Genomic DNA, 13,637 nt, shown 5'->3' with positions numbered 1-13,637 from the left:
CCATTTGGATGCTGCTGTGAACGAGCGCCGAGAGAGTTCTTTGAGCCCAGGGCTCTCATGACAGACGGGGGGACGATTCAGTACAACACAGAAGTGACAAGCATGTGGCAACGCGGCCGCCTCGAAAATTGTATCACAAAGAAGCTGTTCAGTCAGCTACCAATACCCCCATACAATGGCTCTTTCATTAATGATCGATGTTCCCATGAAAGCTAAATGTTAAAAAAGATGTTAGGAAAGAAAAGCTAGAACAAAAAAGCTGTTAGAAAAAAAAAAGCTAGATGTTAAAAAAGAAAAGCTTTTGTAGAAGCACACGGAACAACCATGCGCTGTGGGTTGAGCAGGGAACTTTATTCCCAATCATGAGAACACATTCGCTGCGGGGTGACAACCATCGGAGCTACCGGCAGTGGTCACGGCCGCGCGATATCAAAAGAAACACATGGCGGCTGACAGAAGCGGCCGCTCGCGATTTCCTTTGATTCGTGAGTACATTACTTGCATTCAAGAAGCGTTTTGTTCATCTCTAGTAAACAAACTGAGTATTACCGAATCCCTTGAATCAATGCACGGCCCTGACGTAGGCACAATCATATCACGTTCAGTGCACTTCCAGACACGCTGGTGGAAGGTTAGCCGCTCTAGGTACGGTGGACAAAGGGCACAGATCGGGAACGCCAACTTTCACAGTCGGCATCACTTTTATCGACGCCAGAATGTATGCAAAGGTAAATGCTTCACTTTGGCCGTAACCATAGAAACGAGGGTGTTACACTTTCCCCAGCTAGCAGCACCGCTGATTTCTCATTTCTCTTGTTACAAGTGGCACATAGTTTGATTTCGATTCTAAGTCGACCCCCCAACATCGGATTGTAAAACTTGACAAAAGAAGGGCCGACCTACAATCGTGTAAATACAGCAATTGACATGTGCTACCGTATTTACCCGATTCTAACGCGAACCCGATTTTCCTGGCAAAAAAACCGAAAAAACTTGCACCTCCGATTGTAACGCGCACGGGACTTTGTGACCCAGACAAACGAATGCGAGAGAAACGGGCGATTTATTTCCCAAAGTAATCTCACTCATCTCACTCCTCGTCGCTCTCCGCTGACCACAACATCTCGTCCTCGGAGCCTTCAAGCGCGTTCGCGATGCCACACTTCTGAACGAACGTTCAGACATGGTCGATGGAATCGTGGCCCACACCTCGCATGCCTGTCCCGAGAGCTTCTTCAGAGGTGCACGCTTCAGCCGACCGCTCGTTTTGAACGCGTGGGAGCCACTGCTGCCATTGCTGTTATCAAGCGCGCAAGTGAAACGATTTGACGATTGGTGTGAACGCCGATAGAAAAGCCTAGACGCCTAGGCTTGCTGCGTCCTGAAAATCGTTGCTAAAAGCTTTGGCACCCTCTTGAGATGGCGATGGCGATGGGTGGAACGAAATTTCCGCTGTTTCGGCAGTTTTGGTTTTGTATCCGATTCTAACGCGCGATTTTTCGGCCAATTTTTTCAGAAAAAAAGTGTGCGTTAGAATCGGGTGAATACGGTACTTCCCTATCACCGTGTGTGGTTGTAGTTCTTCACTTTCATTAGTTTCAACTTTAATTAATTCAAACTGAGGCGTTGTACCCTTGTGGTGAGAGATAACGAGCTTTTACTGTATTTGCCACGTACTTACAGTAAAACCTCGTTACACGAGACACTGAAGGGAACCAAAAAACGTGTCTCTTGTAACCAAGGTGTCTTGTATGCAATGTTGGTAACATGGCAAACATAGGAAAACCAACCAAACCGCTTTCATTCAAATGTCTCTTATAACCAAGTGTCTCTTGTAACAGCATCTCTTGTAACGAGATTTTGCTGTATTGTGTATATTTGACAGTTAATGCGAGCCCAAATTTATCTTCATTATTGTCATTTGGTTAACCCTTAATGGTCAGAAGTTATAACTACGCGCCGAGTAAAATACAGTGGCATGGTTTATGGCCAAAAACTTTCTGGGCTTCAATGAAGTTTATTTTCAGAAAGTTTGCAGAAAGTGGCATTTCTTCGAAAATAATTTTTAGGGTAACTGTACGTTCATATAGAAAAGTTTTCTTCATCAGGAAAAAGTAAAATGTGTTTCAATATAAGTTTACAAAATTTCTGTAAGGCCAGAAAATAAGAGAAAATAGAATTAATTTATTGGAGATGATGGCCTCATTTCGTGAGCCGTGCGTAGATCCTGGAGCCGCTCTATAAAGATGCTGCACAAAACAATTTGGGCGAGGTGCTGTAGCAAGGATTTGGTTAATGAGATCTGTATATTAAAATAGCGCATTTACATCGCACAACTTTCATTTTAGGAGCCTTCAGGGAAACAAAGGCAGTTAGATAAGCTGGAAGGATGGAAACTAAGTAGTCAATGGGGGGTCGTCTCTAGAGCAGGCAAATGATGGATCAAGGAAGTTATTGTGATAACGCTAACTGTAGTGTGTTGATTTTTGAGGTCTCTGCTGGCTGCTTGAAAACAAGGACGTGAGTGTTAAATACACACTTTCAACAGGATGAGGCGTGGGTGCCAAGAAAAAGACTTGGATGCAGTCAATAACTTCGAAATGGAATTCCAAAGTATTCATCCAGCCCAAAATTAAGCAGAAAGTCCACCTCTGGTCTTTACTGTTGTGGAAAGCATTAAATTACTGGTCTGCAGTGAAGATTAGCTAGGACGACCAGATTATTGGTAGAGAAAAAGCAAGAAAGGGGCCAATTGAGGGCCGTCACAACGGCAGCCATAACTTGACTAAAATGGAAAGACAAACTAGTTGGTAAATTCTATCAATGAAAAGTGCAAACTCAGACAGACATGAAAGAGGAACAACACCATCATTTGAAGTCGCAGATGCCGTTTTCCTTGTCCCTGTTGCAGGGTTACCACTCTGGAATTGGAATGACTCTGGATTCATTTCACCTTTTTGTGATCCCGGAATGGAATGGGAATGGAATGCTGACAATGCTTCGAGGAATAGAATGACTGAGTGTTTAAAGTAGCCGTGTCAATCTTAAACTGCGATCTACAGCAAAGCCGGCTCTTGAACCAGCATCACTGCAACCCAAGCGGCCAATCGCTGTCAATTCAGTTTGTCAATGGCTGCTGTGAATTCGCGGATGAATGTGGTGACTCCCAGTGAATCCGGCATAAGAAAAGCTCTAGGCAGGTAAAATGTTTCTGGCACCTGAGGTGCACAAAAGCGACTGCCCCGCGCAACTACCAGCATATTCCGCAGCTGCGCAATTGCCAACTTTAGAAGCAAACGCTGCCACTCTTCCCGTCATGAAGATGCCAAACTCTGCTGCCGTTGAGCTCGTCTTACTGAGTAGCACAAATGACAATTTTTTAAAATTCCGGTTGTCAGCCTCAGACAAAACAAAATGTAATGTGCCAAAATAAAATTCAACATTTCAACGGATTGGGAGAAATTCTGACACAATAACACCCCACATTCCAGTGCGGTCACATTATTTCACAACGTTGACACACCTTCGCGGTGATGGTATTTGTCACCCCTTCCCACTTCAACACTGCAGTTTAGGAGGTCACTTTTAATTGAACGCTTACAAGTTTTACTTAGCGAACAGAAACTGCGCTATCAGGTGTGACGTGGACGGCTGGCAGGTGTTGTAGGGGGAAGAGCAGCACACATGGGAGCCTTTTTAAGGGAGAGCTTCACTTGAGCATCATATGGCTGAGCTGGCTTAAAACGCACTGTCTCGGTATATGCGTGACACCAGAAACATTGGTGCAAAATCCCAATTACATAGCTGTGAGTGTGGGTATGCATTGGTTCTGAAAGCGGGTAAGTGTCGGCATGCGGGTATGCGTTGGCCTGACGTCTCTATTGGCTGCAAGCACGAGTTGCGCTGGCCTGACAGTGCATTATAAATCTTTATTGGGCAAGGGGTGGCCTAAGAAATGTAACCAGTTGAATGGCTGGCGAGGGAGGGATGGACGCAGGTACGCCATGGCCTGACGTTAATCCTCTGTAGTCACTCTTTGAGGTCCAGCATCTTCAACCGGTATCCACAGCTTGACGTACAATTAAGGTGACCAGACATCCCATTTTGACTGGGACAGTCCCATTTTTGACGAACCCTTCTGCCATCCGGTCTTTTTGTCCCAATAAATAATCATGTCCCGTTTTCGCAGTGCTACATTGTTTCAAAATTGGCGCCAAGCAAGTTGTTCAAACCACAAGTGTGCCGACTTGCTACAACTATATTAAGTGCAATGACCCTGAACCTGCGTCCACCGGCGATGTCCGCGCACGTGGAGATGGGCGCGCGCAGCCTGGCCGCTGACATGGCACATACCCACGTGGGGGATTGGCCAGGAATCTCCTCGTCTTCCTTGGCAACGGGGGGAGATGGGCGCGCGCTGCCTGGCCGCTGACATGGCACATACCCACGTGGGGGATTGGCCAAGAATCGGGCGTGAGAAGGGCTAATGCACCTGCTTAAAGGAGTACTGACACGAAATTTCAAAGCTGAGATCCGCTCTAGCAATCAAGTACAACGACAACACAAATAGGTGTCTGTGAATAAATGCATCTTTCTTTCTTTGTAGTTGTGTGTGTGTGTGTGTGTGATCTCTCTTTCGCGAACATTACCGAACCGCGCAAATTCAACTCGTAGCATTCGCACTTTCACATTCTTCCCCGCGGGGAAATGCGGGGAATTTTTTTAATGCAGCCTTTTATTTAAGCCGCTGCGATGGTTTTGATAATAGAATGACATTGCGAATTGTGATGGCGAGATAACTTCGGAGATAGATTGGTGGGAACACATATACATCATCTGCAAAATATCAGCGGCGAAAACAGCCTAAAACATATTTAAAATCAATTTTAAAGTGTGCGAAACGCAACCGAGCAGCCAGCAGAGGACCACGCGCAATCGTCATCCCGAGGATATCGTGTAAATAAACAACATCCGATCACGTCACGAGTTTGTGTTTGCCGCTTCCGCACTGCCGGTGTTTTTGGCCGGCTCGCCGCTCCAATCGGAGGGCCGGAGGGCGGAGCTTCTGCTCTCGAGAACGAACGACCCGATCGTTGGCGGCGGAGGCGCCGTGATTTCGTCAGCTCATCGGGCAGCTGGCCCCGACCAAAGTTCTACAGCGATTCCAGGCACTCTGTTTCTATTACTGTTTATTACCATTGGATGCGAAAACGCGCCGGATGCACGAAAAGCCCACTGAGCTAGCCGCACGGTCGCTGTGCAGGCGGCGGCCACGGCCGCGAAGTGGCCCAGGCCGGCAGGTAGCTCGAGTGACAGCTTGTTACCGCTGCACGAAATTGTCCCCAAGTCCCGACCATGGTGGCTGACATGAGAAAGGAGTTAATGATGCGATGGCGGGTTGCATTAATATTGTCATCTGCACCGCTTGCGAGAGCGGCACTCGAATATCCGCCGCAGTGCTAAGCCGAACACATCTGTAGGCGGACCTGTAGGCAGACCGGCCGGCTGCTCCCAGCGCGCGTCTTGCCACCCACCGTCTCGAGCGTCGCGCGTCGTTCTTTAGCCGCGGTAGCATTCGCACTCGCAGCGCCTGCGTCACATCCACGGTGGCTTTTTAATTAAGCGCCTCGCGAGATCAGTACGTGGGGGCATTCGCAGAAACTGCCGTCGATGCGGATTCGACAGTGCTACGGCGGCTCTGCTCTGTGATATCCCTCCGACGGTCACGTGGTCAGCTTTGTTCACACAAAATCCATCTTTTCTTGGCACTCGCTGAAACCGAAACTGCGACTGGCCGCATTGAAAATGCCTCATTAAACAACCGTCGCACGCTGAAGCAAACGAGGTTTCTACAGGTTATAAGTAGGTCACTAGCTACTTATCGCAACAAAAAAAAAAAAAAAAACAAGATGCAAAATTTTTGTGTCAGTGGCCAGTACTGACACGAAATTTCTCGCTTTCAGTTTTTATGCTGTAAAGAATACCTATTGGCCCAGTAATTACGAAAATCGAACCGAAAGCCGTCAGCCGCCAACACAGAATTAAGTATAGCAGGTTTATTGCAACCAAGTTCAAATTTGGTCGCCGCGCGGGAAAATGGCCGTTCGAAGGCCAGCCTGCAAGCGGGCCAGCCTTACGTCACGGTCTCACCCGTGACATCAGGGACGTTTTTCTTTCCTCCATGCGTTCGCCGCATCGTCTGCTACGATTGCACCGATTGCACATGGTCCGCCCTCGCCTGCGCAGTCGACATGTCGTCTGAATCGTCAGACTCGGATGAGTCACTGCCCCCTGACAGACAGAACAACTTTATTTGGCCAGGCGATTAGGCCGGCGATGTCTTCGCCGTCGTCCGTTTTTTAATATCACTGCGGCTCGAACCGGCGCAGACCGTGATAGCAACAGCTTGTTGCCACTCTTCTAATCAATCTGATCTCGAAAAAGAAGTTCCACATGCGAGAAAGTAGATGTTAGTGTGTTGAAAAATTGTGCTAGGGGTTGTTATCAGCGCTGAATTTAAAAGTGGCGTTCAGATATTTGCCGCGATGGTAAGCTTACGCTGACCGGAAGCGGAGGTTCGACGCTCCGACCCAGCACTGCCGGCACAGCGGTGCGGCGAGCGGCCGACAGATGGCGCCACCTGCGCGCTTCAAAATGTATTTCGAAAGGACAGAAGCTTTCCTCCATGGACAGAAGACTAGACGACAACTTATTCGTGGTAAGCCAATTCATAGAGGTGGCGAAGATGCAAAACCGACCTTTGTGGTTAGCCTTTCTGGACATTAAAGCGGCGTATGATAATGTAGACAGGGAGCGGCTTTGGAGTATCCTGGAGGACGAGGGAGTTGGGGCAGAATTTATTAGCTTATTTAGGGAGCTATACCGGGAGAACCAAGTGCAAATAGTGTGGGAGGGGGTAACATACAATAGGCCTGTATACACCTACAAGGGTCTGAAACAAGGATGTCCTCTCTCTCCGCTGCTGTTCATGATCTACATGACGGGGTTAGAAAGGAAGCTAGAAGTCAGTTCGACTTATCCTACATGAAAAACGGGCAGGTGGTGGAACAACGGGTTCCGGGACTAATGTATGCAGACGACATATTGTTGATGGCGGACAACCGGATAAGTATGCAGGGCTTGATGGATATATGCGGTGAAGAAGCGACGCACCTAGGGCTATCCTTTAGCAGAGAAAAATCGGGGATCATGGTCTTAATGACGGCGAGGAACACAAAACAGTATCAGTGCAGCAAGTAGAAATACCATTGGTGAAAGAGTATAAATATTTAGGAGTATGGCTGAACAACAGCGAAGATTACACGCAGGCGCATGAGGCTCACCTTAAGACGAAAGGAAGACGGAACGCGGCTATAATGAAGCATAGAGCCCTCTGGGGATACAGCAAATACGAGGTGGTAAGGGGAGTCTGGAAAGGGGTCATGGTACCAGGATTAACTTTCGCTAATTCGGTTCTGTGCATGAAGTCAGAGACCCAAGCGGGCCTGGAAGTAAATCAGAGGGCGGTAGGCAGATTGGCCCTAGGGGCCCACAGTAAAACTACAAATGAAGCGGTACAAGGGGATATGGGTTGGTCGTCTTTCGAGGCGAGGGAGGCGCAGAGCAAGATAAAGTTTGAGGAGCGACTTCGTGACATGGAGGACGAAAAATAGGCCGCGAGGGTGTTTAAGTACCTGTATTTGAGGAGCGTGGACACGCGGTGGAGACGGAGGACCAGACAGCTGACCAAGCGGTACGGAAAGTCGGTAGGGGAAAGCGGGGTTTACACAACAGTTAAAAAGCAGGTAAAGGCAGCAGAGACGACGAAGTGGGCAGGGAGAATGAAAGCGAAAAAAACCCTGGAGACTTATAGGGCAGAGAAACGGGAAATTAAGAAGGAGGGATTCTATGGCAATACGAGAGGCAGTGCGTTGCTCTTCGAGGCATGGGCAGGGTGCCTGAGAACCCGGGCATACACGGGTAGCTACAGGCAGCAGGATGAAACGTGTGCATGCTGCGGCAGTGATCGGGAAACTATAGACCATATTGTCAGGAGCTGCACAGAGATACGGCCACCGCGGGGTGAGGGGGAAACGACGCTGGCGGAGGCTTTGGGATTTGGGGCGAGGGGGAACATCAACTTCAAGGCCATAGAGGTGACGAAGAGGCGACTGGAGTGGTGGTGGAGGAAAAGTAGGGAAGGGATGGGTACGCAGGCGGAGTACTCATGCGGACGAGAATTTAGAACAGCGAGGGGAGAAAAAAGGGGGGTGGGGGCGATGAGTTTAAAACAGAAAAGAGGGAGAGATGGGAGGGAGGAAGCAAATCTATAGGTTAGCTGGGAGTAGGGCGTGGGTTCGCCGGGACATGCTTCCTGCCCACATAGCGGCGGATCGCGCCTGTCGCCGTATAGACCTTTCACGGCCGCTACCACTTCTTCCAGTGTCCACTCTAGAAGAACTGCTGGTGGAGAAGGAGAGCCTCCGCCGCTCCACGCGTGCTTTACTTCCACCGCGTGGAACTGACCTCCCCAGTGGGCTCGCTCGCTGGGAGGAGGTGCTGCTGCGGAGGCTTCGAGTTGGGGTGGCATTATCCCCAGCAGTGACCCACGCTTGGCCTGCCCGCTATCATTCACCGTTTGCGGACACCTGTCCCTTTTGTATGGTCCCTGCGTCTGAAGCCGACACGAGTCACCTTCTATGGACCTGCCCTGCCCTGCAAACCTCTCGCCTGCAACACCTCCGAGGCACAGGGCTCCATCCTGGGAGACCCCTTGATCTACAGCGGTGGATCTGGGGCCCGCAGTACCGGTCTCTGCTTACGTTTCTGCGTGACACAAATGTGATGTTGTACATATAACTGTTATACCGTATACGGCAAACTCTCGCAAAAAAAAAGTAAACGTAATAAAACAGGCAAGTCGGTTGCTGACAACCGACGCCCCGATTCAAAGGGAAAGCCAGTAATCATCATCATCATCATCATCAATCAAAACAGGCCGCGACAGATGTCTTGGTCACCGATCGCTGAAACGGAGATTATTGCCAAAATAAAGCTCCATATGCGAAAAAGGGGATGATAGTGTGGTGAAAAGTTGTGTAAGGGATGATCATTCGCAGTTGTACAGATACCAGCGATCAAATAGTCGCCACGATACCAACGATAGTAAGCCTAAATTTCCCAACACCCAAGGTGACCCGTACAACCCCGAGCCCGCTGGCTTGGGCGACAGTTCTCAGTCCGTGCACGTTTAGCGCTGCATGTCGTCGCGTGGAAAATAATGCATCTTGGCGCCGTCGTCGATTTGCTCGGACAGGCTTCGCATACCGCGAGCTTGCCATAGCACAACTTGGGCGAGCTGGGCGACTCACACCGCCGCGTCGCCGCGGTGCCCGTCGACATCGCGCACCGCGCGGTGCCGGCACCGCGCAGTTTTCGGCACCAGTGCAAGGGAATACCATGCGCCGGCCAAGAACTGAAGAGCAAAGACGTCGAACACGCAACGTTTACAAGCATTGCTCACACAGCTACGCCCACGTCTCCTGCCCAAACGAATACCACCGACAACAGCAGTGCAGGATATCGTTTCCGGTTCCGAAAACGACTATATGACGTCACCATAACCGGCCAGACACGCAGGCCGATGTTTCGTCACGCCGAAAGCGATTTCGCTAGCTGCCGATTTGTGAAAGCTCGCGGCCTGGGCAATCAAAATCGATTTTAGATGTGATTCCGGTCTCGGATCGCTGCAAAAATTTCTGTGAGGCATCTGTACAAACTACTGAAGCCAATGATATTATTTTTTGGGCGTCAAAATTTGGTGTCATTAAGCAGTTCGGGGTGTTTTCCGAGAGAGAATACCTAATTCAGATCTATTTTTATAGGAAGAATAGTTTGAGGTTTCTTACCGGAGACGGCTTTGAAGAGACATTATTTCATCAGTGGACCATTGTTAGGCAAAGCATTGAAAAGAAACTAGAAGATTGGAAGTCTTCATGTATTCCGGCCACTGAGAGACCGGTGCAAGTCTTTAAAGAGATGACATCAGGGGACGTACACTGTGCTGAGATTTCTCACGTTGCAGACAGCATTGCATGAAATTTCTGTACAAGTGCGAAGAATTTCATAACCCAGTCTTGCAGGATAAAGTCCTGCTTAAAAAACTAAATCTTTGGCAAAATACACGAACAAAGAACCCATGGCCTTCGAGATGAATGCATGTAATTGAACTGAAAGTGGGATTGTTCTCTCGGCCTGAGTGAGGGCCTAAGTGCGAAATGTGACGTTTTAAATAAGGGCAGAGCCAGCATTAAATTTTTTTTCCCAGTCTCAACCTTTTGTCATTTGTGCACTCCCCCCCTGCTGGTGTGTCCCATTTTCTGCCTCCAGAAATACGGTTGCCTTACAAATCCGCCCTATCGCGGGGCTGAAAATGGCTGTCGCAACATCGCCTTCGGAAGGGGACACCTAGTGTGCGCAACCTGAGCCCATACAATATCGCACTCCAACAAAACCCTCTCTCGGGCTCGACAGTAAAGAGAAAAAGGAAGAATGAAGGGGTGACGCGAGAAAGAGGGGAATACTTTGCGGTGCGCATTATTCACAAAGGCCCTCTGCCCACGGCCGACATATATCCAGCTAAACTGCACGTTTTGACCCATTACGTAGCCCCATAGCATTCCTCACTTAGCTTGAAGGAGTCTTGAATGTGTGCCCACGGCCGCTTGATTCCCCCTTTTTAGAAATGGAGCGGCCGTGTTCAGCCACCGCCGCTTGCGTTGTTCTGCTTAACACACAAAGATAGCCGGTTCCCTTTCGGGCCTGCATCGTACCAGTCTTCACCCATCAATGGCCGGCGGCCCCTCTTTTCTTCCGCCGCGATTTAGTGAAGACCACTCCTTGCTTCCCCAGCCATACCGTGACAAGTCAATCTCCTCTGCTGAGAACGACTCAGCCGGCCAATTATTAAGTGCGAATGCACTTCTTAAGCGACCCTGAATCACGCGTCCACCGCCGTCCGTCCGTCCGCACCACATACCCACTTAGGGCGATTGGCCAAGAAGAGTTCCTAATTTCTTTAGCACATACCCACTTAGGGCGATTGGCCAAGAAGAATTCTTTCGCATCACCCGTGCATTCCCACTAAACGTCCGCTCTCTCTCGGAGCATGCCCTGGACGTCGCCAAGGACCCCGTGCTGGCCAGAGTGGATCTCCTCTGCTTCACCGAGACTTGGAACAACTCCGGCTCGGACGTCACCCTGTGCGGGTACGACTTCGCGGCCAGGGCCTTCGCCGAGAGGAGAGCCGGCGGAGTGGACGTCTTCCTCAAGCGCTACCTCCCCTTCAGCGAAGAGCTCAGGCGACAACAGGACCGGTCCCCGTTCCTAGTCCTCCAGCGCGCCACCGCGCCCGCCGCCCCGCCCCGAGCCTGCCCCCAGGCCACCGACGCCATCGACGACTGCTGCTTCGCCAGGAGCGGAAGTCGGGGCGAGTACTGCGGCGTCTACCTCGTCGGTCACGTCTACGCCAACCTCGTGTCGCACGCCGTGTCCACCTCGCCGGTCAGGGACGAGTCGCCGTACAGTGCCGTCTACACCGACGCGTACTCGGGCGACGGAATCGTGGTCGTCACCCTCTACCTCGCGCCCAACATCTCGCGCAACGACGTCGTCGAATACGTGGACGCGGCGATGGAGAGTGTGGCCAGGCGCGTAAAGCCCTCGGACCCGGTCGTGGTTGTTGGGGACTTTAACGTGGACGTGCCAAAGGGCGGCGAGTGGTTGATGGAATACATGCTCGCCAACCTCTCCATGACGTGCCTACCGCTAGAGGCTCCCACCACCATCAACGGCAGCTACATCGACCTGGCCTTTGTGAGGAACTGTCTGATACGCGCGGTCTTGCAACAACTCTTGACCGTACATTTCAGTGACCACAAGGCGGTCATAATGACCGTCAACTACAACGGCAACACCAACAAGTGCTGAATAAAGAATACTGTCGTTTCACTTTACTTGCGTGTGTGTGTGATCTCCTCGAACATACACTTTAATTCACCAAGATTTCCAGAGAACGACTAACGGGGTGTGTGAATCCCCACTTGATCACGCGGGGGTGTTAAATGCAACTAATGGGCGAATGCCAACACAGTTCAACATAACTCCCCCTCATAGCATCACCCGTGCATATCGCACTTCCCCATGCTCCCCTTCGGGGAAATGCAGGTGTTTTTTTCTCTGTGTTGCCACATGTTTCGCACAAAGGGGCACAACGCACGCCTTTGGCGTCCCGTGCACTGAGCTTACCTGGAAGGCACCGTCGCTTTTGGGGCTGCGCCCCTTCACAAACCATCCCTCAGTGGTTCACATCCCTCAGGCGCCCTGTTTTGATAAGCACCCATGCTATGCGTAGGAAGATTGAGTCGTGAATGTTTCTAATAAGGGCACTTTCGAAGGATATGCAGCTTTGTTCACAGGCGACGTCCCAGGCATAACAGGCAGCACCGTGCCGGCCGAAAATATTTCGGGGGGAGCTGAAGCTCAGTCAGCCCCCCCCCCTCCCCCCTCCCCCCCTCCCCCCCCTGGCTACGCCACTGGCTCGCATGCCTGTCGAGTGCCCGATGGGAGAGCCGGAGGAAGGCACCCCATTAATCCGTGCGCCGATCGCGAAGGGGGCTGCGGCTGCCACTTTACACCCTTGCAAACTTCAGGGCATAATCTAAAGGGAATAGAAGGCGCAATTGGAAAAATTAGCAGCGGGTGGCTGCTTACTAACGCGGGGTGGAAAGAAAGGATGGAACACGGAACACCCCTTCCCTCCACTGCCCGGAGTGCGGCTGCGCGCCTGAGTTTAGACCAAAGCCGGTCGTGCTTCAGCCGGACGGCGGTTGGGACGAGGCACAAAATCAGCGTATCCGCTAAATTGCCGAAGCAGATCGGATTATAAACCTTTCCATGTCGCCAACGGACGCTGAGTTGGCCTTTCTAGGTGCGTTTACGTGTTTGAGTCAGATCTAAGTTTGGGGTCTTTTTGTGTGTTTATTTATTTGAATAGTGAGAGAGGGAGATAAAGGGGGTACCGGTTGATAACTCCTTCGTGGTGCTCAAATAACCTCTGTTTTCCTAATAAAAATTCAGTTGACACACAGCGTCCGCGTTGTCCCTTCTCTTCTTGCCCGTGTCTTCGCCCGCGTTGCCGTCATGAGTATCTTCCAACTCGTCTAGTTGGCTACGTATTGAACCCAAGAAAGCGTATTGCCTGACTTGGTCCGCCGACACTGACTTAATACGGTATTCCTGAAGTGTGCGGTTATATATGGAGTAAACAAAACGTATTTGAATCAATTTTAAATCTTGGCTCATTTTAATCCTGTAAAGGGTACTCTGCCACCAAAAGGGAGTTTCGGCAGTGAAGCATCGGAGGTTCTTTCGGCAGAAGCTTCTTTCGGCAGAAGCTCTTTGTGCATAGCACGCACACACGCACAGGCACGGGATGATAATAGCGGGTGGTTGTGCAGAGCTCGTTCTTGAGTTTCAGTGCGCGAGAAACGCCAAATGCATTTATTTCATTTGTTTCAGTTTGTAAGACAGATTGTTTTGTAAGCGTCTCGACGTAAAACTAAACCGCAGTTCAGCGC

Source organism: Haemaphysalis longicornis, unplaced genomic scaffold, assembly GCF_048455015.1.
Source record: "Haemaphysalis longicornis isolate Haplotype H1 unplaced genomic scaffold, Haemaphysalis longicornis Haplotype H1 scaffold_2, whole genome shotgun sequence".
Lineage (NCBI taxonomy): Eukaryota > Metazoa > Arthropoda > Arachnida > Ixodida > Ixodidae > Haemaphysalis > Haemaphysalis longicornis.
This window is presented reverse-complemented; position numbering follows the sequence as displayed.